Source organism: Diabrotica virgifera, chromosome 6 (genome assembly GCF_917563875.1).
Source record: "Diabrotica virgifera virgifera chromosome 6, PGI_DIABVI_V3a".
In the NCBI taxonomy this organism is placed as follows: Eukaryota; Metazoa; Arthropoda; class Insecta; order Coleoptera; family Chrysomelidae; genus Diabrotica; species Diabrotica virgifera.
The window spans coordinates 52,187,292-52,213,418 of NC_065448.1; the positions used below are offsets into that span (position 1 = coordinate 52,187,292).

The window sequence follows — 26,127 nt, forward strand, 5'->3', positions numbered from 1 at the left end:
TTTTACTGTTACTGGTTTCTTGGAAACATTTAAAATTATACTAAAATCAAAATAAAGATGCACTAGAAATAAACAAGCCAAGACAGGTTGAATGGTACGAGGACTACCCCCGAATCATGATTTACAATGTATAAACTTTGTAGTAGGGGAGCGAAGTATGCTAAATGTGCAGTCACTCGAGCGCTTTGGGGACGGTTGTGAAGAGTAGGTCCTAAAACCAAAAAAAGTTAAGTAAAGTTTTCCATTTTAGTGGGGACTTTCCATTTTTAATTTAATTTTCCATTTCCAATAATCGTTTTTTCCGATTATAACGCTATCTATCCGTAATTCGAAAAAATGTTTCGAATAAAAGTTACTTATTTTTACGTAAGAAATCCAAATCTGCAATAAAAAAATGGGGGCTCCTATTTAAGATTTTAAAGTAACCCCCCACCCCATCTCCGTGGGGGATCGTGTTTGGTGCCATTCGATAGATATTTCAAAAATATTGAATAAGTGTATTTTACAGTTTTTCGATCTGATGTTCATTTCGCGAAATATCGCGACATTCGTATTTAAAATATTAAATTTACCCCCCACCCCTCTCCGTGGGAAGTCGTGTTTGGTATCATTCGATAGATTTTGAAAAAAGATTGAGCACATATTTTTTAGTTTTTCGATCTGTCATTCATTTCGAGAATTATTCGCTTTTTTATTGGGAAACTTTGGGACTCACCCATTTCCTCACGCGCGGCTCCAATCGTTAGATTTTTGAAATATACACTATTTTGCATGTAGTTAACTTACCTTATCTTAATCTGACAATTTCGAGTTTTTTTTAGGGATTTTTTTTTCGGGCCCCATTAACGAACTCCCCTGTGTTAAGAGCCAATATATGGTAGAGGTACATCTGCAGGGTACCAGGTTTTGTCCTTATATGCTAATCTGACGCGCTCAAGTAACTGCAAAAATCCCCACTTGGGCTCCCCTACCATTGTAAATCATGAATTGGAGTTTACAATGTATGTACATTGTAAATTATGATTTAGGAGTACTCCTCATAATATTCAGCGTGTCTTGGTTTGTTTATTTCTAGTGCATCTTCAGGGCCGCGCCGTCCACGTGTGCAATGTGTGCAGCGCACACAGGCGCCAGCAATTAAGGGGCGCCACTAGAGTTATTTGAAAGGATTTTTAGTTATTTTTTGAAAATTTGCGTATTTGCTGGCGCAGCACTGTGCATCTTTATTGTTATTGTAGTATATACATATTATGTACCTATGGATGAAACGCGAAAATTGTATTGAAGAAGTACTGAACTTCTTTCTACGAGTAATAGGGCAGACAATGAGGGTATTTGGCTCCCAATTCCATCCTACTACATTGATATTTTCACAGTAAGTAGGGAATAGCTCAAGAAACAAAGTCTACCCTATCTACAATGGTGCTTTTATCGTGGGGGCGGTTTCTACCCCTTCAAGGGGATGGAAAATTTGTTGGTCAAAATAACGACGGAAGTGACTAAAGAACCTAATTTTAAGCAAAAACTGTTTTATAATTTTTTTTGAAAACTCAGTACTTTTTGAGTTATTCGTGGTTAAAAATTGGCCATTTTCATTGAAAAATGAGACCTTTTCGGACGGTTTTTTGCGAATACCTTAAAAACTATGCATCTAACTAAAAAAACTATATAAAACATTTTTATAGATTATAAAAAAACAAATAGATTCGTTCCTTCATTATTCTTCTAGTTATACATAATACAAAAAGAGATATGGTAGGTGGAAAGAGTTTGTTTTTTGGTGCATGCTCAAATCGGTGTACCTATTCAACTTGAAATAACAGAGAAGTGGTCGATTTTTGGTGTATAATGCTACGAAACCCTTTGTAGTGATTGAAAAGACCTTTAAAATGAGTAATATTAAATGTCGATTACATTCAAACTAAGCGAGATATGCTGCAAAAAAAGATGGCTAATGTATTTTAAGAAAAAATGAGAAATACATTTAACCCCTCATCCACCAGAATTTAAATGCATCGTTTTCCTTCTACCATACCTTTTATTATAGTATTATAATGATAAGACAATAAAAGCAACTAAGAAGACGTCAAACTGTACTCTTAGATATTAAGTAATTAGTAAAATAGCATAGATATAACATTACTCATCGGTCAATGATCAGATTGTAACACTTAGCAAACAAATATTAAACAGTTCAAATAAATTCATATCCAACTGGCTGAAATATAGTGTTGATTGAGGCGAATATTAACTTAGCCGACAACCAGTGTGATTCTTACAATCTGTAGTCAGCTTTTGCAGGTGATAAATAGATGAATGGGAAACACATGGGAATGGGATATGGGGAAACACAATAACTGAGAAGGCAATTGAAATCTTGGAGAAAACCAAATGCCAAGAAGCAACAGATATCACAAAGAGAGTATATCTAAAAAAATCAAGTAGGGTGTACAAGAAGAGCAATGGAAGAATACTGGACCCTAAAAGAGAAGAAAAGAGGTAATTTGAGGAAAGCATAGAAAGGCTAATAAATCAAAGGACATACTTCCTGATTTCAAGGGGAAGGGCCTTTTTGCTGACAGTCTGTGGATTAATGAAGGTAAAGTGCTTCGGAAACGATGTCGACCTTACAGAGAAGGGCCTGGCTGGTCTGGTTTAGCAGGTAGGCTTCCGCATAGCCTCGGCGACGGGAGGGCGTTTCCCAGGTAGCACCGACCGGGTTTTTTCAGTCTTTTAAGGACGCTTTAAAACTGTAGAATAACACTAAAATTAAAACCATTTAGTCGAGGAAATGAAGCTGAAAGAATGGCAAAACCTCGCAATTTTTTCGTCCAGCATCGATTTGTACAAAAATTTGGGATTAGGCTTATTACACCCTCTAGTTCATTTTCTATATTGAGCCGTTGTACGCTTTTGGTTTTGTAAGGGTGAAAACTACCCCTAGTTGTAAAAAATTATAAAATAACATTTTAAACTTTAATATTGTCAACATTTGGTTCTTATTAGTTACATAATGAATGTTTTATGCTTTAAGATATACTATCATAATATTTCAACCCTTAAAACTACCCTTGTTGGAGCTATATATAAAAAATTACTTATCCTAAAATAATAATTTCGGCTTGCATCGATTTACATAAAAATTTGGGATTAGGATCATCCCACCCTGTACTTCATATTCTATATCTTGCTTAGGGCGTTGATTATTTTTAAAGGTGTAAACAACCCCTTATTTTCAAAAATTATATAAAAACATTGTATACTTTAATATGGGTAAAATTTGGTTTTGATTGGTTAAATAATGATTGTTTTATACTTTAGGATATAATATCATAATATTTCAACCCTTAAAAACCACCCATAATAACATTACAGTTTTTATAAGTAGATATTTTAATAGGTCTATACAGAAAAAAAAGTAGAATTAAAGAATAACAAAAACATTTATTTACACAAAAATACGAATTTACAAATATGTACAAATACAAATATAAATACAGTAGAACCCCGTAAATCCGAACCCCGCGAATCCGAACTTTCGGCAAATCCGAACCAACGAAAAGTGAAAATATTTTTTTTTAAATTTAAGACAAAAACTTAAAAACATGTTTATTTTACAGAGTAAAGCCAGAAAATTAGACAATGTGGGAATACTAGGACTTTGACATTTAAAATTTCTTAAAAATAAATATTATACTTTAATATATAGGTTTATAAAGTGTTTATAAAGGTTAAACACAAACTTACTTTGGTTCTCTCGTAGTCAACTTGAGTCCAAAAATATTGTCCACACTCTTGCGAGAACGTTTGGCTACTCAAAATCACAATGAAAGCTTTGAACTACTAGTTAAGGTTAACTTTCGGATAATCCGAACTTTTCGGAATCCGAACAGGCTGTCCCCCCAATTAGTTCGGATTTGCGGGGTTCTACTGTAGTTTTTTAGTCATCTTCCAATACACGAACCGGTTCTGTGGTATTATACATACATTGAAAATTATCCATAAGCGGACTAGACGAATTTTTCGAAAAAAAAAATTCGTTTTATAAACATAGCTCTTTCATTTTTGGCGGTAAAAAGAGTTTTAAAAAATGACTTTGTAGGATTTTTGAAGAGTTAAACTGTGTAAACTAATTCCGTAAGATCCCTCCGTTTTTAATTAGGGTGGGTTTAAAAGGCTCGAATAAGGGGGTGTTTGCTCGTAAATAGAGGTTTTGAACAGCTATATCTCGCTAACTGTGCACTGTAATGAAAATCTATACAAGGGAATTTTAGTTATTAAAGAAGCTATAATTTGGTAATCTATCATTTTTTTCGTATATCCAGTATTTTCGGAGATATTTTGAAGTAAAAGGTAAAAAATGGGAAATTCCAAAAAATTAATTTTTCTTTAAACTCCAATTTTTCTAAAATTAGGCCTTTTAAACAGGTTAAACTTCTTGGGTGTATTGATAATACAAATATAAAAGGAATTGCAGAAAGGTGAAGACCAATTTTTATCAGGAGGGTAGTTAGGGGGTTGTTTTTACTGATTTTTTCATAGAGAAAAGCAGGTACCGACCTTTTTTTGATCATAAGTCGCTTACTTTTCAGACCAGAAACATTTTATTATTTTTTTTTGAAAGGCCTAACTATATACTTGAAAAAATATTATTTAAGTTTTCCTCGAAAAATGCAAAGTTTTTCCGTTATTTTACTTTGAATATTTCAAATTATGCATTTGACCAAAAAAGCTAACTTTTAACATGCCGTATCTCGGTTTGTAATTGGCCTTAGGGATATTACAGAAAAATAATTTAGTTTGTGTTACTAAAAGATACAATTTTGATATCTACAGTTTTTTTGATTGAATGCATATTTTTCGAGGTATTCTCAAAAAACCCTCTAAAAAAGTCGATTTTTTCATCGAAAAACTGTTACTTTCAAGCGCGAATAATTCCCGCCCCCGAGATGGGGTGGCAACCACCCCCAAGGTTTTAGCGTACAGCGGCAGAAACTTAAAAAGGTTTCTTAAATGGAGACTTTTAAAGACAACTTACCATATTAAACGATTCTTTAAACCCATATACTCCATATAGGCCAACAAATTTTTACATGTGTTATGATAGGTATACGTATTTGTAACCATAAAATAATAAAAAGTACTTGGTTATTTCGGACTGTCAAGGTAGAAAAATACTTGCGCACCCAACTTTATTGATAATGTTAACAAAAATAGGTGTAAATAACTCACGCGCCCTAAAATTTCTGACTTTTGGCGATTAAAAAATAAAAATAATAAAAAAAAAATAAATCCGAAAAATATTAATTTGAAAGAAAAATAATTTTATCTACAATTTTAATGTTTTAATGTTAAAATAAATCGAATTTATGTCTTTAAGACGCTTATTTATAATTTTTATGTAAGTCTTATATTGTAATCTATCATGGCTTTCAACATCTCCAGAAAGCAATATGGCCGAAATCCAAATAAAACTATTTGGTATATCGACAGAGAATTGTTAAGATCAAATGGTTTTATTTTATACCTTTCCAAGAGCATATATCCTACATAGAAGCAAGGTTGCCTTGGGATTAAAACCGATTAGTTTTAATGCTGTTGTCAATAATGACACTCGGTTTTAATGTGAATCTTACCTAAAAGCCAAGCGTCTTAGTGCTGTGTGTGTTGTATTTTTATTTTAAAATGACCAGTTCGTTTATATTTTAAGTACTTGCGACTTATTTCTTCCATGCTAACTGTACTTCCATTTTTTACAACACACTACACCACTGTTTCGCTCTAAAACAAATGGCCGACCATTTTGGACATGAAAGAAAAAGTGATGAGTTTAGTTTTATTGTTTCTAACAAGAAGCATAGTTTAGTCTGTACGATAACCAAATTGATTCACTTAAGAGCGTTTGGTTTTAATATAGCCTACTAATTGCCTTTAAGAAAGCAACTTTAAATAAAATTAAAAAAATAGTTTTAAGGCATATGTTTTACTGACATAATAGTCTTGAGATCAAGTAGTTTTAATAATAGGTTTTATTGGTCATATTATGAGAATCTTTAAGACTGCAATAAAACTAAAAGGTAACAAACTAGAATCTAATAAAACCAAACAGTCTGGAAGTTCTTCATAAAACTCATTAGTTTTAAAGTGAACTGAGAATAAACCATTTTAAAACTACAATAAGACAAATTATCTATGAAGACTAATTAGTCTTATTTGATACTCTTATTAGATACTTTAAAACTGGTGACAAATGCTTAACAGTTTTAAAGTTCTGTCAGTATATCTACAAGGTAACTTTAAAACCATTATCCTCTTATTTACCACAATAAAACCTTTATAAACCTTAAATAAAACTAAAATGATTTTATTGTGCTACTTGGGTTTAAAGTACTTCGTGAACTATCGCTGGACTACGAAGAATGAATCCTGCACTAAGGTTAGTCAGGCGGCGTTCTGGACTGAGATGTCTTTTGAAAATTCCACACCCCCCTCTTTAAAGACGAAAAGAAAAGGTCCTGAATAGGTCCTTATTTGATCAAATATCTATAGTCGCACGTAAAAAATAAGAAAAAGAAATAATTGCTGAGAGCGTTTAATATAAAGACTATGAAACTTTCTACTAATGTACTAATATAAAATAAGATGAGTGGAACTAACAGCAATCAGTTTACAAATCAGCAAAAATTCCAATGTTATTGGCTGTGAATCTAAAAAACTACATAACATAAAGTGATTAACAGGATCTAATCATAAAACTACGTAAAACATATTGTATGTAGCTTGTAGCTTGCATAAATAATGTTATCTCCAATCATCACGAACTATAAAAGATAAAAGGATCTTTGTAGAGAGATTCCACGAACAAGGACGTAAATAAACAACCAAGGTGTTTTTATGTATCAGATGTTTCCAGTTTCCAGTAATCAATGCTAGCCGGAAATGAAACTATCAAATATTTATTCGATTGAAAATGACAATTGTTATATCAGGCATATTTTAAACACATTAGATCAAGGCCGTCTGCAATATTTTGTTTATTTCATTCAAAATGTAGGTGACACTCACGTGAATGTTAACGTTCCGCGGTGATGATTTCGACGTGCAGTAATTCCATGCAAAATTAATCTAAACGTGAAAAAATAAATGTAATGATTTATCTGCACTAATAAATAATTGAATCGTGCATTTTATGTAAAGAATTCCATTAATTGCAAAGAGAAATTTGTGTCGGAATTTCTTCCGGTTTAGTTCTTATAAAAATCAGTCTGTTAACAAAAACAGTAATAATTTAACAAATATTGGCCAATGAACTAGTCGTCTGGCATGCCAATCAATTATATTGCTATTATATTTTGTTTTATAACAAGATTATACCATTGTCTAACCTTTTTTATTTTGGATGTAGCTACAAAGATCATTGATATGTGATCGTAGAATCGCAACTATAGATGGAGAGCGAGTCGTGTGTTGAAACTGGTTTACTGTAAAGAGGCTGAAATCATTAGACCGAAAGCAGTAGACCGAACTCATTAAACCGAAAAGCACTTTAACGAAACCTCACTAGACCGAACAGTAGGAGACCGAAAAGCAGGAGCAAATTAGAAGCAAATAAAATTTACCCTTTTCTTTTTACTGGTCGGAGTAAAAGAGATAACACAATAGTTATTTATATACCAAGTCAGTAAAGTGACTCTTTATCGAACGAGGCGAATAACAGACGAGTTCGATAAAGAGTCTTTACTGACGTGGTGCATACACAATTTTATCGCCAATCATAAAAAACATTAACACTTACTTAATTACATCCTAATGAAAAAAGAGTGTGTGTACTTGGTACGCACGTAAGACGTTATACTTCTATTATTATGATTTCAACGAAATAAATATATTTTAAACAGTTAATCGTATTTTTATTTAAATATTAAACCAATTTTAACACTTAAAATAAAATACCAAAAATTAAAAATACCGTTAATAGTTACGTTATGTTTATGAAGTGTAGCTTCCCACAGCGAAGTTGCTTTTCCCTTGATGAATAGTGGAAAATCTAAATAAATATATTTAAATATAAATAAATATATTTCCTAACAAATTATCAGTAGTAATTGCACAAGAGCTCTAAAATTATCGAATTTTTCCCGAGTGACACTTTGACAGTTTTAATTTCACGACCCGAAGGGGAGTGAAATTATGTCAAAGTGTCACGAGGGCAAAAATTCGATAATAATTTTAGAGATCGAGTGCAATTTGTTGTGATTATTTTATAAATAAAACTGTTCAAAACCAAAATTTTATTGTAATTTATTTATGTAAGTACAAATTAGTACAATTAAATACACAGTTGTTATAAATATTTGACGGTCGAAAGTCATCACTTTTATCATTTTTAAAACATTAATTGTCATTAATGTCACTGAATGTATTTTTTCGTAGCAACGAAGGGCATCTGACGTAATATACTTGACGACGGGATATTATCAAAAATTATCGGGTATAATATCACAAGAGAGTGAGAATAAATTGAAAATAATACGACAGTTTTTCGAAAAATTGTTGTCTGGCAATAGACACGAGAGCCCGCAGGGCTCGAGTGGCGAGTCGGCGAGTGGCGAGCATTAAAATTATTTATACAGGGTGTACAGAAAATTTTTTTTTATTAAATTAATTTAGAAAAAAAGAAGACAATTTTTTTGTACACCCTGTATAAATAATTATGTTCATGTTTATATTACTGAATAGAGAATTAAATAGCCTTTCAAATGAGCTATCACACGACCCCACTCTCATTTAAAAAAATCATCGATTACGTCATCACGCCCAGATGGATTACGTCACTAGTATTATATATATGCCAAAAAGTCCTAATTTAAGAATAAAAATCGACCTGTCTGAGAATTTCTCTTGAAATTTGCCCATTCTCAAGATAATGAATTTATGCAAACTCAAACGTCCTCACTTATACTACAGTGTCGCGCCCGCTTGATTAACAATTAAAAAACAAAGGGGTTTTCGATATTGTATTGCAAAAACTCTTCGGGATTTCATCAATCAATGTTTAAAGAATATCTACCTACGTTGGCAACATTGAAATTTTTAGTTAAATGTCCGATTTAGGGTTAAAAATTGCCGATTTCGCAATTTTCAAAAATTTTAATCGCTTATATAACAAAAACTATTAACCTAAGAGAAAAATCACTAAAGACCTATTCTGTTTGGAATGATTCAAAAAACTTAAAAAAACTTTCTTCGATGCAAAAAAAATAATTTTAGGAAAAACCCCTAATCTTTCCCCTCGCCTGGCAAGGTCTTATGATGTTCAGAATTGCCTGGCATTGTGCACATTTATTCTAAATGACTTACTCAAACACATACTTAAATTTAAACCTTACAGGAGAAAGTTTATTTTTCCACTAAATTATGCACTTTTCGATTCACCTGGTAGATACACGTGCAGGGCTGCTGCCTGCCAGGTCATGGTTTTTAGCCTTGGTGTGCTATGAATTATCACTATACAAATTTCTAGCCTTACAGCAAGACCGTTAGTCGGAGGGTTCACTAGCTCTTAGACTATTATTACTTTTATACAAACCCTGTACAGTCACGAGATGTTAGTCATCGCGTCGCTAATTTCACAGAGAACGGAACTCGCATTCCAGAGGTTGTGCAAGTGCATACAAGGACAAAGGACACTGATGCATTTTAAAAGTTCTTCCGTGCTTTGACTTACGCTTATTTAGAACATCTTAGACATACGAAGTGAATCGAATAAACACTTGTTTTTATTGCGGTTACAAGCTGAAGAAATTTACAATGAGACTTTATGTATACAAGGTGGACATTTTGCTATGTCTTTTATATTTTCCTAGGCATACGTAACGTATATACATAATCAGATATAATTTACTTATATATGTTACAGTTCAAGTTGATTATCCAATTGGAGTTGACTAATCCTAATTCTAGTTCGAGTCAACTTAAACGGCTGGTTTTAGTAAAAGTTGATTATAAATATAAAATGAAGATTTTTATTCAACATTTACTAGTAAAAGTAGACTTTAACTAGAAAAAGTATACTATTCCCAATGCCATTTAGTAAGAGTTGATTCACACAAACAACCGATTCTAGAAATTAAATGTTACTGGATATGTTCAAATCGTGATAAGTATAGTCGAAACGGTCAAAACATAGAGACGCACACTCATCAAAAAAGCACGTGAGATTATACTCGTACCTATAATCTACATTCATTGAATCGATCCAGGAACAGTAAACTCAAACTAGTAAGAGTTGATTATATTTTCCCGCGATCTACTTTTACTAACAAGGGTTAGGAAGCGTCTACTTCAACTAGTAAAAGTTGAAATAAGTTTTTCAAATCAACTCTTACTGCTCGTTTTAGTTGGAGTTGACTCGAACAGAACTAGGAATAGTCAACTCTAACTCTAACTGAGAATCAACTTGAACTGTAACATATATACAGATTCAGATTGTTTTTATATCAAATCTATAAAATCCTCATTAGAAAAATAATGAATTTAGAAGCAAAGAAGAGATCATTAACGAACACTCGTCTAAGCAGGGATTAGACAAGAGTGTGTTACGGAAGAATATAAGGATTTTATTATAAACACTTCCAAATTGCGTCTTAAAATATTCGAAAAGAATAAGCATAATCTAAATGTTTATTTGTACGGCCAGATGCATCTAGTAGAGGTTCTATTATGTCGCTTGTATCTCTTAACCTCGCATGTATTTTCAAATAATATCCTAAAGAAACGGTCAAAATAAGCGAGAGAAAATCCAAGATCGAGGAATATTGTTGCAGGTGACCAATTTGGTTCGCGTGGAATTAGAAGTGTTTGTGTTTTTATTTTTGAGAGAAAAATATACTATGGTTTTCTTAATTTCTAGATTAGATCTTGATATCAAGATGATGAAGCATATCTAGCTACCTCTTTAGAGGAGCAGAGCTGAAACAGCGTGTCTCAATTCAATGGTTTCCTTTGGCAACTATATTCTGGAATTTCTTAGTAGAGTGTTGGATGTTCATCCATTTATTCGTCTATAAGTGAATCCGTTTAGACTACAACGTGTATAGTGAACAAAGCATAATTCGTTAACAGCAATTTTTTTATTGTTGGTATTTCTTATAAAAAAATTAACAAAAGCTGAAATTTGATTAATGTATCATTCAAAGTATCCAGTGACTTAATGAAAAATGCTTTCCACGAATGAATTTTTAGCTATTGAAACAAATGGAATTCACTAGGGGCCAAATCTGGTGAATACGGTGGATGCTTCAACAAATCAAACTTTAATTCATGGATTTTAGCCATTGTCAAAATGCTCATATGACATGGTGCATTGCCCTGATGAAAAAGGATTGTTTTCTTCTGCAAACCGGGCATTTTCTCACGAATTCTTTCCTTTAGCTTGTCTAAAAGTTTCAAATAGTATTCAAAGTTTATTGTTTTACCAGTTTTTAAGTAATCTACGAATAAAATTCATTTCGCATCACAAAAACTGATGCCGAACAGCTTGGCTAATTTCTGGACACGAACTAGTTTCAAAGCCGAAGTACCAGTTCACACCACCCTTTAGCCTCTTGTCTGATTCACGATCAAGATGACAGACCAAGTCACAGTATACCAAGTCTCACCCATAGTGATAAACCGACACACAAAACCCACTCTATTATTTCGAAAACGCTCTAAATGTTCTGAGAAAATCACATTTGAGTTTGTTTTTGTTCCATTGTTAGCGAAGCGGCACCCATTATGAACACAGCTTTCTTAAACCCAAGACTTCAGTCAAAATATTGCTTACACTGCCCAACGTGATGTCTATGGCGTCTACTAAATCTCTTTCAGTCAATTTTTTCTACATATATAAACTATTAGAAAAGCTTCTCCTCAACAGAATTAGTCACAGGATACTAGAAAATGACCCCATTCAACAAGCTGGCTTCCGCCCTCATCGAAGCTGTACGGACCAAGTACTGTCATTAACAACTTTTATAGAAGCTAGTTTTCAAAAGAAACAAAAGACAGCAACAGTATTTATAGATCTAACAGCAGCATATGATACTGTTTGGAGACAGGGATTAATATATAAACTGGCCCGTATTATCCCCTGCAGAAAGATAATTAACCTCATTGACAACATGCTGACAAACAGCCTTCCAGGTTATAATGGGAAAAGAGACGAGTAGAGAGATGAAACTTAACAATGGTCTTCCACAGGATTCTGTCCTTGCCCCTTTACTTTTCAGCCTCTATATTGCTGACATGCCTGAAACCGAATCTCGGAAGTTTGGATATGCTGACGACTGGACCCTTGCATCAAGCCACCAATCTTTAGAAACTACAGAAATCACTCTCACGAATGGCTTATCCATCCTCAGCGAATACCTTAAGAAATGGAGACTACAGCCAAGTACTACAAAAACTGAAGTATCAGCTTTTCATCTCAACAACAAGCTGACAAACAGAGAATTGCGAGTGTATTTTAATAACAAGCTGTTAAAACACAATAAATATCCGAAATACCTTGGGGTTACTCTAGACAGAATGCTCACATTCAGAGAACACCTGACGAAAACAGCAGCAAAATTGAAAACACGCAACAATATAATACAGAAACTCTGCGGCACTACATGGGGGTCCACAGCATCAACATTAAGATCCTCTGCTCTTGGCCTGATATATCCGGTGGCAGAATACTGTACTCCAGTGTGGCTAAATAGCAGGTATACCCACCTGGTCGACACCCAACTAAACCGTGCTATGCGTATGATAACAGGCACAATTAAGCCCACCCCTACAATGTGGCTACCTACCCTTAGTAATATAGCACCACCCAACCTACGCCGCGAACATGCATTGGTTAAAGAATGTAACAAAATAATGGACAGTCGCCAGCTTCTAGTCCACAACGACATCCCCGATATTCTTGGAAACCGTCTCCGATCCAGGTTACCCCCTCTACATTCTGCTCAAGCGCTGCAGCAATCCAACTTTGACTTAAATACCCGATGGAGAGAAGATTGGGAAAGTAGGACAGATCCGCATTACCATAGTCTACCGGACATCATAGGCAAACCTGGCGAATTTGAACGTCCCCGTAAGATTTGGGCAGCCCTTAATCGAATTCGAACAAACTGTGGAAGATGCGCCGACTCCCTCTACAGATGGGGTAAACTCCCCTCGCCTTCTTGTGACTGCGGCGCTGCAAGACAGACGATCAGGATCAGTCACATTGTTCAGGACTGCCCACGCAGAGCATACACATGCGACCCTATAGACTTTGTAATGGCAACCGAAGGGTCAATCGAATATATAAAAAAATTGAACATCTGTTTGTGATGCATTGTATAATGCATAAATCTAAATATATTCTGTGATGTACTTAAGCCATACGCTAAATAAATAAATTTTCTACGATTTCTGGTGTTGTGGTTAAATTTCCTTGATGTGAATCGTCTTCAAGACTTCTACGAAGAATTGAAGGTGAAGAGTCCTTCTACACTTTCAATATTCGTTCTTAAATTTCCTTTGCTTTTAAACTTTATTGATTGAATACCTGAAACCCTGATTGAATAAAAATTCAGTCACTTGCTACCAGATACTTGATTTTTTCCATTGTAAAAAAATACTGTGACAGGTCTATACTAAATGGCTTGTAAGCAAAGAATGGATTGACAGTTGGAAACGAAACTTCACATATCTACGTTCATATGAGAGTGTACCAACATAACAAAAAAAGTAGGCTATTAGATTCTGTTACAGACAATTAACTCAAAGGTAAAAATGAAAAAATAGACCTACTAATTATAGTATAAGAGCTGTGAGACATTTTTGAGTAGGTATTTTAGGCAACCTGAAAATTTTTCAGGTGACTCTTCCATGATAGCCTAATACAAAAATGCCGGTCTGGCTGGAGGGTAGCGGTTATTTTCCCCAAAAATCCCCCCCAAAGTTAAAAAAGGGTAAAAATTGTTATTACAAAAAATATCATTGACGTGACTTTAAAGTAAATTTAAATATTCAAATATAAAGAAAATAAACAGGCCAGGCGATTTGAGGGCGATTTTAACTCTGCAAGATACTTGCATGGGCGCCCCAGGATTATTTTCAGGGGATGCATCTGAACTTCAGAAGATTTCATCTGAATCTGTACATACTATTAACGAGTATAAAATATACAACTATACATGCAAAGCTATGTACATTCCTTCAGGACAGGGAAGTACAATTATTATTTTGACAGGGTATTTTTTAATATTAAAAATAAATATTCTACAAAGACAGGTTTTTTTTGGTGAAATTTTCCAACTGCCATGTGATCGAACAAATTACGCGTGCATATAAATGAAAAGCGCTATAGGTAAACAGGAGTGTGAGAAAGAGCGTATACCGATAGCTGTTTGCGTCCTCTGTTGTACCTGAGCGAGTCCGTTCGCTCGAGAAAAATCACGTGACCTGGCGATCCCATGTTGTTGTGCCTCGAAACGTCAGAGTAATTATTATATATTATAGTTTTTTAAGTAACTTTTTCTTAATTAAAGGAAAATAATACGTACTATACAATAGATTTTGCAAATATAATAGAAAAAGACAGATTTATTATTATAAAGATATAGGTAGAAAAGTATAAAAGTATAAACTAAATTGATTCTGTGTCCGAATCTTGTACTTCTTCTTCAAACTCCTCATCTGAGCTTAAATATTCACTGTCTTCTTCTTCGTTAGACTCCCCTTGAGACTCAGATTCCTCTTCTACATGATCTGCAAATAGTTGTAATATGTATTTAGAATTAATTAAAAATTAATTAGTGATTAATTAATTGAGTTGCTACGTATTCTCTGTCCTTTTATACGGAGTCGAAGCCTGGAGAATCACGGGCTCATCTGAAGATAGACTTGCCATTGCTGAGATGTGGTGTTATCGAATAATGTAAAAAATATCATGGACGCAACACGTAACAAACACGGAAACATTAATAAAGATAAAAAGTCAAAAAAATACTCACCACTATGAAGGAAGGAAAAATGAGCTATTTTGGTCATATACTAAGAAATAAAAAACATGATGTAATTTATAATATAAGGAAAAGTATTAAGTATTAGTTATACATTAATTTTTAATTAATTCTAAATACATATTTACAACTATTTACAGATCAGGTAGAAGAGGAATCTGAGTCTCGAGGGGAGTCTGACGAAGAAGAAGAGAATGAATATTTATTTTGGCTCATCTTTCTTTCCTTTATAGTGTTGAGTATTTCTTTTGCCTTTTTCATCTTTCTTAATGTTTCCGTGTTTGTTACGTGCTGTGTTCATGATATTTTTTACATTATTCAATAACAGCACATCTCAACAATGGCAAGTCTTTCTTCAGATGCGCCCGTGATTGTCCAGGCTTCGACTCCGTATAAAAGGACAGAGAATACGTAGTAATTCAATTAAATTATCGCTAATTAATTTTTAATTAATTCTAAATACATATTACAACTATTTACAGATCATGTAGAAGAGGAATCTGAGTCTCGAGGGGAGTCTGACGAAGAAGAAGACAGTGAATATTTAAGCACAGATGAGGAATTTGAAGAACAAGTACAAGATTCGGACACAGAATTAATTTAGTTTATACTTTTATACTTTTCTACCTATATATTTATAATAATAAATCTGTCTTTTTCTATCATATTTGCAAAATCTATTGTATAGTACGTATTATTTTCCTTTAATTAAGAAAAAGTTACTTAAAAAACTATAATATATAATAATTACTCTAACGTTTCGAGACACAACAACATGGGATCGCCAGGTCACGTGATTTTTCTAGAGCGAACGGACTCGCTCAGGTACAACAGAGAACGCAAACAGCTATCGGTATACGCTCTTTCTCACACTGCTGCTTACCTATAGCGCTTTTCATTTATATGTACGCGTAATTTGTTTGATCACATGGCAGTTGGAAAATTTCACCAAAAAAAATTCTGTCTTTTTTAGAATATTTATTTTTGATATTAAAAAAATACCCTGTCAAAATAATAATTGTACTTCCCTGTCCGGAAGGAATGTGCATAGCGTTGCATGTATAGTTGTATATTTTATACTCGTTAATAGTATGTACAGATTCAGATGAAATCTTCTGAAGTTCAGATGCATCCCCTGAAAATAATCCTGGGGCGCCCATGCAAGTATCTTGCAGAGTTAAAATCGCCCTCAAATCGCCTGGCCTGTTTATTTTCTTTATATTCGAATATTTAAATTTACTTTAAAGTCACGTCAATGATATTTTTTGTAATAACAATTTTTACCCTTTTTTTTTTAACTTTGGGGGGGATGTTTGGGGAAAATAACCGCTACCCTCCAGCCAGACCGGCATTTTTGTATTAGGCTATCATGGAAGAGTCACCTGAAAAATTTTCAGGTTGCCTAAAATACCTACTCAAAAATGTCTCACAGCTCTTGGACCATTATATACAAAGAGGAATCAAAATATTTATTTGGTTTTTTTAATTTATTGATGGACAACTAGAAAAAATTTTAAAAACGCATTATGTAGCGCAAGATGTTCCTTTAATCGTGAAAAACTTTTTTAAACTTAATAGAAATCAATAAATAGAAACTTAAGACAACACTATAAACTACGTTGTTAACAAAAGAACTGTAGAGAACCAGTTATTCCATTTTGCGGATAAGATTATTAAAAAAAAAAACAATATTATATGTATTAAAACGAACTGATTTAATATTTTTTCGTATAACCTTTTGCTAAATTACCTTCAACTTCAAAAATGAATGATTCATATGTAAAATATTTACATTAATATGTTAAAATATTAACATATTGAAGTCAGTTGGTCAGTCTAGAGTGGATTGGTTTTTTATTGACTGTAGCATATGTAGAAGCATTGGAATGTTATCGATCGCAAACTACCGTTAGAAATGTATCTACTTAATGACCACCAAATCGATTATCCAATCCCGAATGGGTCCTATTAAGGAGTCCAATAAATAATTGTGAAAGAATGGAATTGTACAAGATATTTTCATTTCCGCTTTCAGAGTTCATATATTAGTCCATTCTTTAACGGTAAAATATTGCAAAACCTCTAAATTTTAAAGAACCGCTTGGTGACATGAAATTTGGCATACACATAGCTAACAAGTCAAAGAAAAAAAGTGATATTGTGCCGATATGTGCTTTTGCCCTGCGTGTGGTTTTCACCCCCTCTTGGGGGTGAAAAAATATTCGTCCAAAGAAAGTCAGGAAATGGATGAACTGGCAAATTTTAAGTAACTTTTGTTCTATAGAGTTTTTTCACTAAGTCAATACTTTTTGAGTTATTTGGCAGTGAATACGTTCATTTTTTCAACAAAATAACCACGCTTTTAGACCGTTTTTCGCAAATAACTCAAATAGTAAGTATTTTGTCGAAAAAACATTCTCAGCAAAAATATAACCTGTAAAAAATTTAAAAAAAATGGTGTATATATCACGTCTCTACACCTAGCAGAAGCAGAGTTATAGCTAATGAAAAATAGGTTCATATTCGTCAAATTCCAAATGGAATACTTTAACGTGAAATAACCAAAAATGAAGCACATTTCGGGGAAAACTCATTACAACTTATTTAAAGTGTTTAAAAAAAGCTTCATTTTTGTTTTATAAAAAAAATTTCTAGCATCAAAATTAAACAAGTTACGCTCAAAATAAAGTTAGTCCCTTTTGGTTTTGGTAAAAAAATCGAGAAAAGCACCCCCTAATTAGTATCTTAAATCAACTTAATCGTTACGACTTCACAAGTTTCTTGACTCGTGTATATATTGTTTATATGATCTGTAAGTTTCATCGGTTCAAAGTACTTATTATTGAAACGGCTGTAGTTAAAAGGGGTTGAACGAGTCACTGATCACGAATGTATGCAAATTTAGAAACACCAAATCTTAATCAAATTTTGTCTAACAGAAAAACAAAAAAATACATGATATTCAGAAAGCAAATCTGACTTTTTTTGTTTTTAGAGATTTTTGGTATCTCTAACAATTTTTAAGTTATTTAAAAAAAAAACATATTTTTCAAAATTTAAATTTTTAAAAATTTTATTTTGAAACCAAATTTTTTTAAAAATAAGCACTTTGAATCGATGAAACTTACAGATCATATAAACACAACATAAGTAAAATAATTTGTGGAGCGGTAACGATTAATTTCATTTAAGTTGCTAATTAGGGGTTGGTCTTCCCGATTTTTTTTTGCAAAAACAAAAGGGACCAACTTTATTTTGAGCGTAACTTGCTTAAATTTAATGCTAGAAACTTTTTGTAAAAACACAAATAAAGATTTTTTAAAACACTTTAAAAAAGTGATAATGGGGTTTCCCCAAAAAGTGCTTAATTTTTTGGATATTCCACGTCGAAATATTCTATTTGAAATTTGGTGAATATGAATCTATTTTTCATTGACTATAACTCTGGTTCTACGAGATCCAGAGACCTAACGCGTAAACCATTTTTTTACTTTTTTATAAGCTATATTTTTGCTAAGAACGTTTTTTTCGACAAAATACTTACTTTTTGAGTTATTTGCGAAAAACCGTCTAAAAATGTGGTTATTTTGTTGAAAAATGAACATATTCGCTCGCAAATAACTCGAAAAGTGTTGACTTGGCGAAAAAGCTCTATAGAACAAAAGTTACTTAAAATTAGTCAGTTTACCCATTTCCGGACTTATTTTTGACATATATTTTTTCACCCCCAATAGGGGGTGAAAATCACCCCCCGGGCAAAAGCACACATCGGCACAATATCACTTTTTTTCTTTGACATGTAAGCTATAAGCATTCCAAATTTCATGTCAATCCAAGCGGTTCTTTAAAATTTAGAGCAAAAACCGTGAAAGAATGGACTATTACTTTATTATATAGCTTACCTCTTAATCTTCTATAAAAACTTCTTGGATACTAGACTTTTCAGCAGTAAAACTCACGTACAAACATATAAACACAGAGCGACTTGTACGGTGTTGATAATGATACAGGTGTTGACGACTTGCGCGGTGTCACTACTTTTTGAATTACGGCATCTGATTGACTGAAATCTAAATCATGTGACAAGTGGTTAGATGCGCAATGAGCAGACCTATCCAACGGTACGTATCTGTCAAAACCGTTAATTTTCGACTTAAGCGGTGTTGTAAGCTAAGGGACGATATGGCAATATCAATGTTTTAGAGCAGTGGTTCTCAATCTTTTTGAGTCATGTACCACAAAATACTTTTTATATATTTTTAGTACCACCTAACTGAAATACCTATCTAGCTAGGTAATCTAATTAACTATAATAGTGGTGCTGATTTTGGCTGTTTTTGCGTTTTGTGTACCACCGCAAATAATGACTGTACCACAGACTGAGAACCACTGTTTTAGAGAAATGTTTGTGGGTTTCACACATTATACGTGATGTAGAATATTTCCGAAAAAGTAATGTTAAATTCATTCAATATTGACTTTTTAACCTACTATTCATTTTGCTGCACATACAAGATGGTCCATTACTTAAGAATATAAACATTTCCAACTGAAATGTTACGATTACTGTCAATTTTAACATCTGTCACGTTATTTTGAGTTATTATCTGCCACTTACTTAGAATTTAGAACGTTTTTAAAAGTGATACACAGAGCAGGATATAAAAAAATGCGAAGAACAAGTAGTATCATGCACACAGTTTGGATTCCGCGATGCCTAAGGCACCTGAGAGCATCTCTTCGCTGTCCAAGTGCTTATGCAGAGGTGAAGGGATGTCAACTGTGACGTGTATATTTGCTTTATCGACTACAAAAAAGCATTTGATAGAGTAAAACACGATAAGCTCATAACCGTCTTCAAAAAAGCAGGATAAGGTGATAGAGAATCATAAATAATTTATAATACAACCAAACTGCCAACATTAAAGTGGATGACTAATTGGCAGAGGCAGTATCCATAGATAGAGTAGTGAGACAAGGATACATTTTGTCACTGGTTTTATTGGTCAATTTGAAAAGTTGCCACCCCCTATAATTTGGTCCCTATAGAAAATCTAAAAATATGCAAAAACACGTCAAATTTATTTGTGAGGGGGACATTTTGTAGACCAGTTTTCAACTAAATTACATCAACCCTATAGCGGGGGCGGACACAACCCACAAAATCTTTATTGGAAAGGGGGGTTGAGTGATACCTCATTTTGAAGGTCATTAAATTACCTTTTCAAAAATACCACATGTCTTATATTTCTTTTCAGTACTTTTGGAAAAATCTTGGACTCAATACTCTAAAAAATTTTGGAGTTCTGAACTCTATACTTATAGGTCTGGATCCCGCGTATGAAAAAAAAGTTGATTAGTAGCAAGCTGAAAATTTGTTAATAGCTTAAGGGTGTCTAGTCGGATAAACTTTGATATATGGGAACACTGGAACAGGGGCAGTTTTAATTGTGGAACAGGTTAAAAATTTGGAACGGTCAGACCACAAAAACGGCACATTTATTTTGTCCGACAGAATAGACTTAAACTCTCCGAACAGAGATTAAACTCTCATGCAAAAATCAGACTGCTATTTATCACCTGTCATAATTCCTGTCATTTGACATATTCTCTATGTTCCACTCATTAAAACGCCCATTTGGTGATAAATAGCAGTCTGATTTTTGCATGAGAGTTTAAACTCTGTTCGGAGAGTTTAAGTCTGTTCTGTCGGACAAAATAAATGTGCCGTTTTCGTGGTCTGACAGTTCCAAATCTTAAACCTGTTCCACAATTAAAACTGCCCCTGTTCCAGTGTTCCCATATATCAAAGTTTATCCGACTAGACACCCTTAAGCTATTAACAAATTTTCAGCTTGCTATTAATCAACTTTTTTTTCATACGCGGGATCCAGACCTATAATATCTTTACGGTTTTACTTGATTTTTCCAAAAATACTTCAAACAAATACTTTAAATACTTCAAAATTCCAAAAAAAATTCAATTTGGAGTTCAATACTCCAAAAAAATTTTTGGAGTTCTGAACTCGATACCTATTTAATTATTAAAATTAATTATAAAAAAATTTAAATTACTGAAAAGAAATATAATGTATGTGGTATTTTTGAAAAGGTAATCGAACGACTTTTAAAATGAGGTATCACTCAACCCCCCTTTCCATTTAAGATTTTGGGGGTTGTGTCCGCCCCCGCTAGAGGGTTAGTGTAATTTAGCTGAAAACTGGTCTATAAAATGTTCCCCTCACAAATAAATTTGACGTGTTTTTGTATATTTTTAGATTTTCTATAGGGACCAAATTATAGGGGTGGCAACTTTTTAAATTGACACCCTATATGCTCTGAATGTATCTTCGAGCAAGCACTGGGATAACTACAGGAAGCCGTATTAGTCAACGAAGTGCGTCTAAACAACATTAGATATGCCGATGACGCAGTAGTTTCTACAAAAAGCCTAGATAGTTCGAAAATAATAATGTCGCTTATATCAGATATAAGTAGAGAACATGAACTTGATCAATACGAAAAACACAACAAAGTTCATGGTAGTCAGTAAGCGCGAAATATTAAATAACTGCTTTTGGTTAACCAACAATCAATTGGCAGGGTGGACAGCTACACATACCTTGGTACCAACATCCAATAGGACCACTCTAGTGAAATAAAACAACGCATAGGAAAAGCGAGATCAGCATTCATAATGATGAAGTCTCTCTTCAGAAGATTTACCACTTGGTATCAATTATCATCAGATGCTACATATTTTCTACGTTATTATACAGAGTAGAGACTTGGACACTTTTCGAAGCTTAAGAAAACTCGAGACATTCGAGAGGTGGTGTTACAGACGCATTTTAAAAAATTTCTTTGGTGGATAATGTGACTTATGTTGAGGTCGTACGTAGAATGGGAAAGGAATGCGAGATTAACACCATCAAAGAGCGCAAACTATAATATGTTCCATCCTTGCTCGTTTAAATAAGTTGGCTTTTATGGACATTGAAGTAGCGTTGGAATTTGATTTGTTAGTATTTTATTCAGGACCTACTTACTTATATTTTACTTTCTAAGCCTTAAATACCTAAACAGGCTGGAATCAATCTTTTGTTCTGGTCTCCGAGTGCTCCAGATTTATCCCCAATTGAACACGTGTGTGACATGATGGCTCAGAGCCTTCTTAATTTAGAGCATGCTTCTCAAACTTTGTGAGCAGTTCGGGAGGAATTAATTAGGGCATGGAATGAGATACCCCACACGGATATTTGGGAACCCAGGCGCATTCACAAATTGAAACAATAACAAAAAATAAGTGGCTAGAATTATAGAAATCACAAGCTCAAAAAACTACAACGATTAAACCCTGAGAAATGTTCAGTGTTCAGTAGTGCCAAGTGGACTTAAAGAAAATGACAGATCATACTACACAGACCGAATATGATACAGTTAATTGACGCTTCAGCACCTTTTGAACTACCAAGGGATTTGTCATAGACGTGGTCACAGCGGGTTTCCGCGGGTGCCGTGGAATCCCCACTAACTTTCGAGGGGCGCAAAAATTGAGATGTATAGTTCACTTCTAGAAAGAATTACTAGACAAAGTTTCGTACTCACTATATAGAGAAACTTATTGAAACTCACTATAATGTACAAAAATATTTACATTCGTTACTTGTAAAGGTATTGTTACTCTTTTTTCGAAAATGACCTTGCATAGTTGATCCGAATAATTGAATAAAAAATACTTTCTAAAAATACACTTATCTAATAATTTTAGTAATTATTAATGAACCATTTCTCAAAAGGTACTCAAAACAGTTGCATGTTTTGTTATACTTCCTACATTTACAATTTACAACAAAGTACCTTAGAACATTATACATTTTATCGCTAACTAAATATGCATTACTTTATTTGTTAAAAGCCATGATTTACTACGGTACTTACCAATTTGTAGCAATAATTATTGTAGAGTTCAACTATAATTTCACTTTATCTTAATGTTAACGACAAACTGACTAAACCTATGGTTGCTAACTGGCGTCGAGTTTCGAGTTGTAAACTTACAACATTGGTAATAATAACACGATGACGTTACTTTGCATTCAAACGACAAGGACGCGATCTGTTCAGATTTTATCTTTGTTTAGATTCCTTGAAAACTATGAAATTATTCAATCAACCGAGACTGTTCCATTATTTCTACAAAAATATAATCACTGCATAATTACGGACAACAAAGGAAAAGATAATTAGAAATTGAAGACAATATTTGGAGAAACTTAAGTTTACCTAAGGATACTTTTACTTATAAAAATTGCAATAACAAACTTCGTCTTCAAGTTTCATCGTTATTGAGGTTGGCAATTATCAGATTCGTAGCACTGCTTTAAATATTTGTTTTGAGATGCAACAAATGTTCAAATCTCAAAGAAATTAGGTCTTCTGTTTTCGATCGCCTCTCGATTAAGTATCCACTATATGAAACCACAGTATAACCACTGTATGCACAAAATTTTCCATTTTTCCAAATTTTCCAGGGAGTATTTTTTTAGATCGGAGGTAGTCGGTAGTGGTAGTCGCTCTAGTCTAATAAACGGTGGCTGCAGAAGCAATTTAAAGCGCATGCATTTTTGTCATCGTTTTCATTGACTTGTGACACGGTGAATTGTTTTGGTGAAACATTTTTCAACTAATGAGGCTTTTATCCTCAAATCAATCAAACTTTACCGCGCTAAGCAGATGGGACGTGAATTATAAATTGTAAAATTCCCTCATCTTCTTTAGTCTCAGCATCCGTTATGGCTTGCAAATTTTAGAAGCCTCGGAGGTGTAACCAGAGAAGGTTCCCATTGTCTTCAATCTGGTGGGATGTGCAGTAGTATTTTTGATGTTATTTTATGTGCTATTATATTAAAAACTTAGTCTTTTGCTAGCAGTTGCCGCTAGGGCATCCCTGTCATTTCGTTCGTTGCAATACGTGACTGCATGCTGGGGTTTGTCCTGGTTGGGTCAGAGAGAGCAGTATGTGTGCCTCCTGATGAGAGACTAATAAGTTCCGAAACCGGTAGAGGTGCTTGTTGCACTCTCTGATTGAAATATAGGTCTGGATCCCGCGTATGAAAAAAAAGTTGATTAATAGCAAGCTGAAAATTTGTTAATAGCTTAAGAGTGTCTAGTCGGACAAACTTTGATATATGGGAACACTGGAACAGGGGAAGATTTAATTGTGGAACAGATTAAAAATTTGGAACGGTCAGACCACGAAAACGGCACATGTATTTTGTCCGACAGAACAGACTTAAACTCTCCGAACAGAGATTAAACTCTCATGCAAAAATCAGACTGCTATTTATCATCAAATGGGCGTTTTAATGAGTTAAACATGTAGAATATGTCAAATGACAGGAATTATGACAGGTGATAAATAGCAGTCTGATTTTTGCATGAGAGTTTAATCTCTGTTCGGAGAGTTTAAGTCTATTCTGTCGGACAAAATAAATGTGCCGTTTTCGTGGTCTGACCGTTCCAAATTTTTAACCTGTTCCACAATTAAAACTGCCCCTGTTCCAGTGTTCTCATATATCAAAGTTTATCCGACTAGACACCCTTCAGCTATTAACAAATTTTCAGCTTGCTATTAATCAACTTTTTTTTTCATACGCGGGATCCAGACCTAATAGAATATGATGCGGCTGTAGTTTCATGTTGCAACTAAATTGAAAACGGTTATCCCATTTTGATTTAAATGTTTACTCTGATTGGAGTACGAAGGGAACCATTCTCGTTGGAACTTTAGCGCGCTGAGCAGATGGGACGTGAATTATAAATTGTAAAATTCCCTCATCTTCTTTAGTCTCAGCATCAGTTATGGCTTGAAAATTTTAGAAGCCTCGGAGGTGTAACCAGAGAATGTTCCCATTGTTTTCAATCTGGTGGGATGTGGATAGTAGCATATGTGCCTCCTGATGAGAGACTAATAAGTTTCGAAACCGGTAGAGGAGCTTACTGCACTCTCTGATTGAACTATAATATGATGCGGCTGTAGTTTCGTGTTGCAACGAAATTGAAAATGGTTATTCATTTTTGAGTCAAATATTTGTTAAAGTCTTCTACTTTAAAATATATAAAATCAATGGAAAAATCCCAACGCCCCACTAGTTTCTAACATTCTTCTATTTCCTTACTAATCACCCATTAACACACATCTAGACTTGCACCTTCTCTTTACCTTCACTCTTTTCTCCTACTTTATCCGATTCCTACCATAGTTTCGATTCTTTTCTGTTTTTCTTTTCCTCTTTCTTCTCTTCTTTTCCTTCTTTTCTTTTTTCTTTTCCTCCTTTCCATTTCTTCTTCTTTACATTTTCTTACTTTCCTCTTTCTTTTATTTCCCATCTTCTTTTATATTTATGTTCTATTCCTATAGTTGTGTGTTTTTTCTTGTCTTACCTCATGTTTCTGTCATTTTGGGTCCTACAGCTCTTATATCACAAATTTTTATCTTAATTTATTTAGACTCTCATTTTCTTACTGATAATAGCCCTTAAATCTTGATCTGGTTTACTTGTCTCTCTTTGGAATGTTCTCTCTCTTACCACATAATCACTTTGTTTTGTTGCCTGTTATGTCACCTTCGCTTCATTTATCTCATTCAATAACTACTACAGTCAACTCCTTTGGTCTGCTAGACATTTTACTAACTTTTTTATTTTGATGTTACCTTTTTCTCTTTCAAAATAATTTTATTAGACTATACTAAACAATAGGGTACTGCAAACATAAATCCATTATGTAGCTTAAATTCAGTCTGTTCATTTTTTCATTTTTCCATCTACATATCAGACAACCCACATTACTCAGCTATTTTAATTTAATTTCATATTAGTTCTTTTACATCATTCTTAATTCTGGTTAACATCTCTGTCATTTAAGATTATAAATTTGCACTAAGATTACATCAAACTTGGTTCAGTTTGTTCACTCCCCTACCATATACCACATCAAACTCATAGTTCGCTATCTCAGATACTCAGCATTCTAGATTCTCCATTACATATTGACACTAACACATAATTATCCTATATTATTA

At 33.6% G+C, this 26,127-nt stretch overlaps 1 protein-coding gene across 2 annotated transcripts in view; it reads right to left on the reverse strand.

Moving 5' to 3' along the window:
• LOC114325904 (cyclic AMP response element-binding protein A) overlaps window positions 1-26,127 on the reverse strand; it is a 609,112-nt gene that overhangs the window by 310,996 nt on the left and 271,989 nt on the right. Inside the window, exon 1 of one of the 2 annotated variants that reach the window (XM_050654158.1) lies at window positions 22,983-23,083. The exons of the other annotated variant lie outside the window; for it this stretch is intronic. The gene's annotated coding sequence lies outside the window, so the exon portion shown is untranslated. Of the gene's footprint in view, window positions 1-22,982; window positions 23,084-26,127 lie in introns of those variants that run through there. 2 annotated transcript variants of the gene reach the window in all.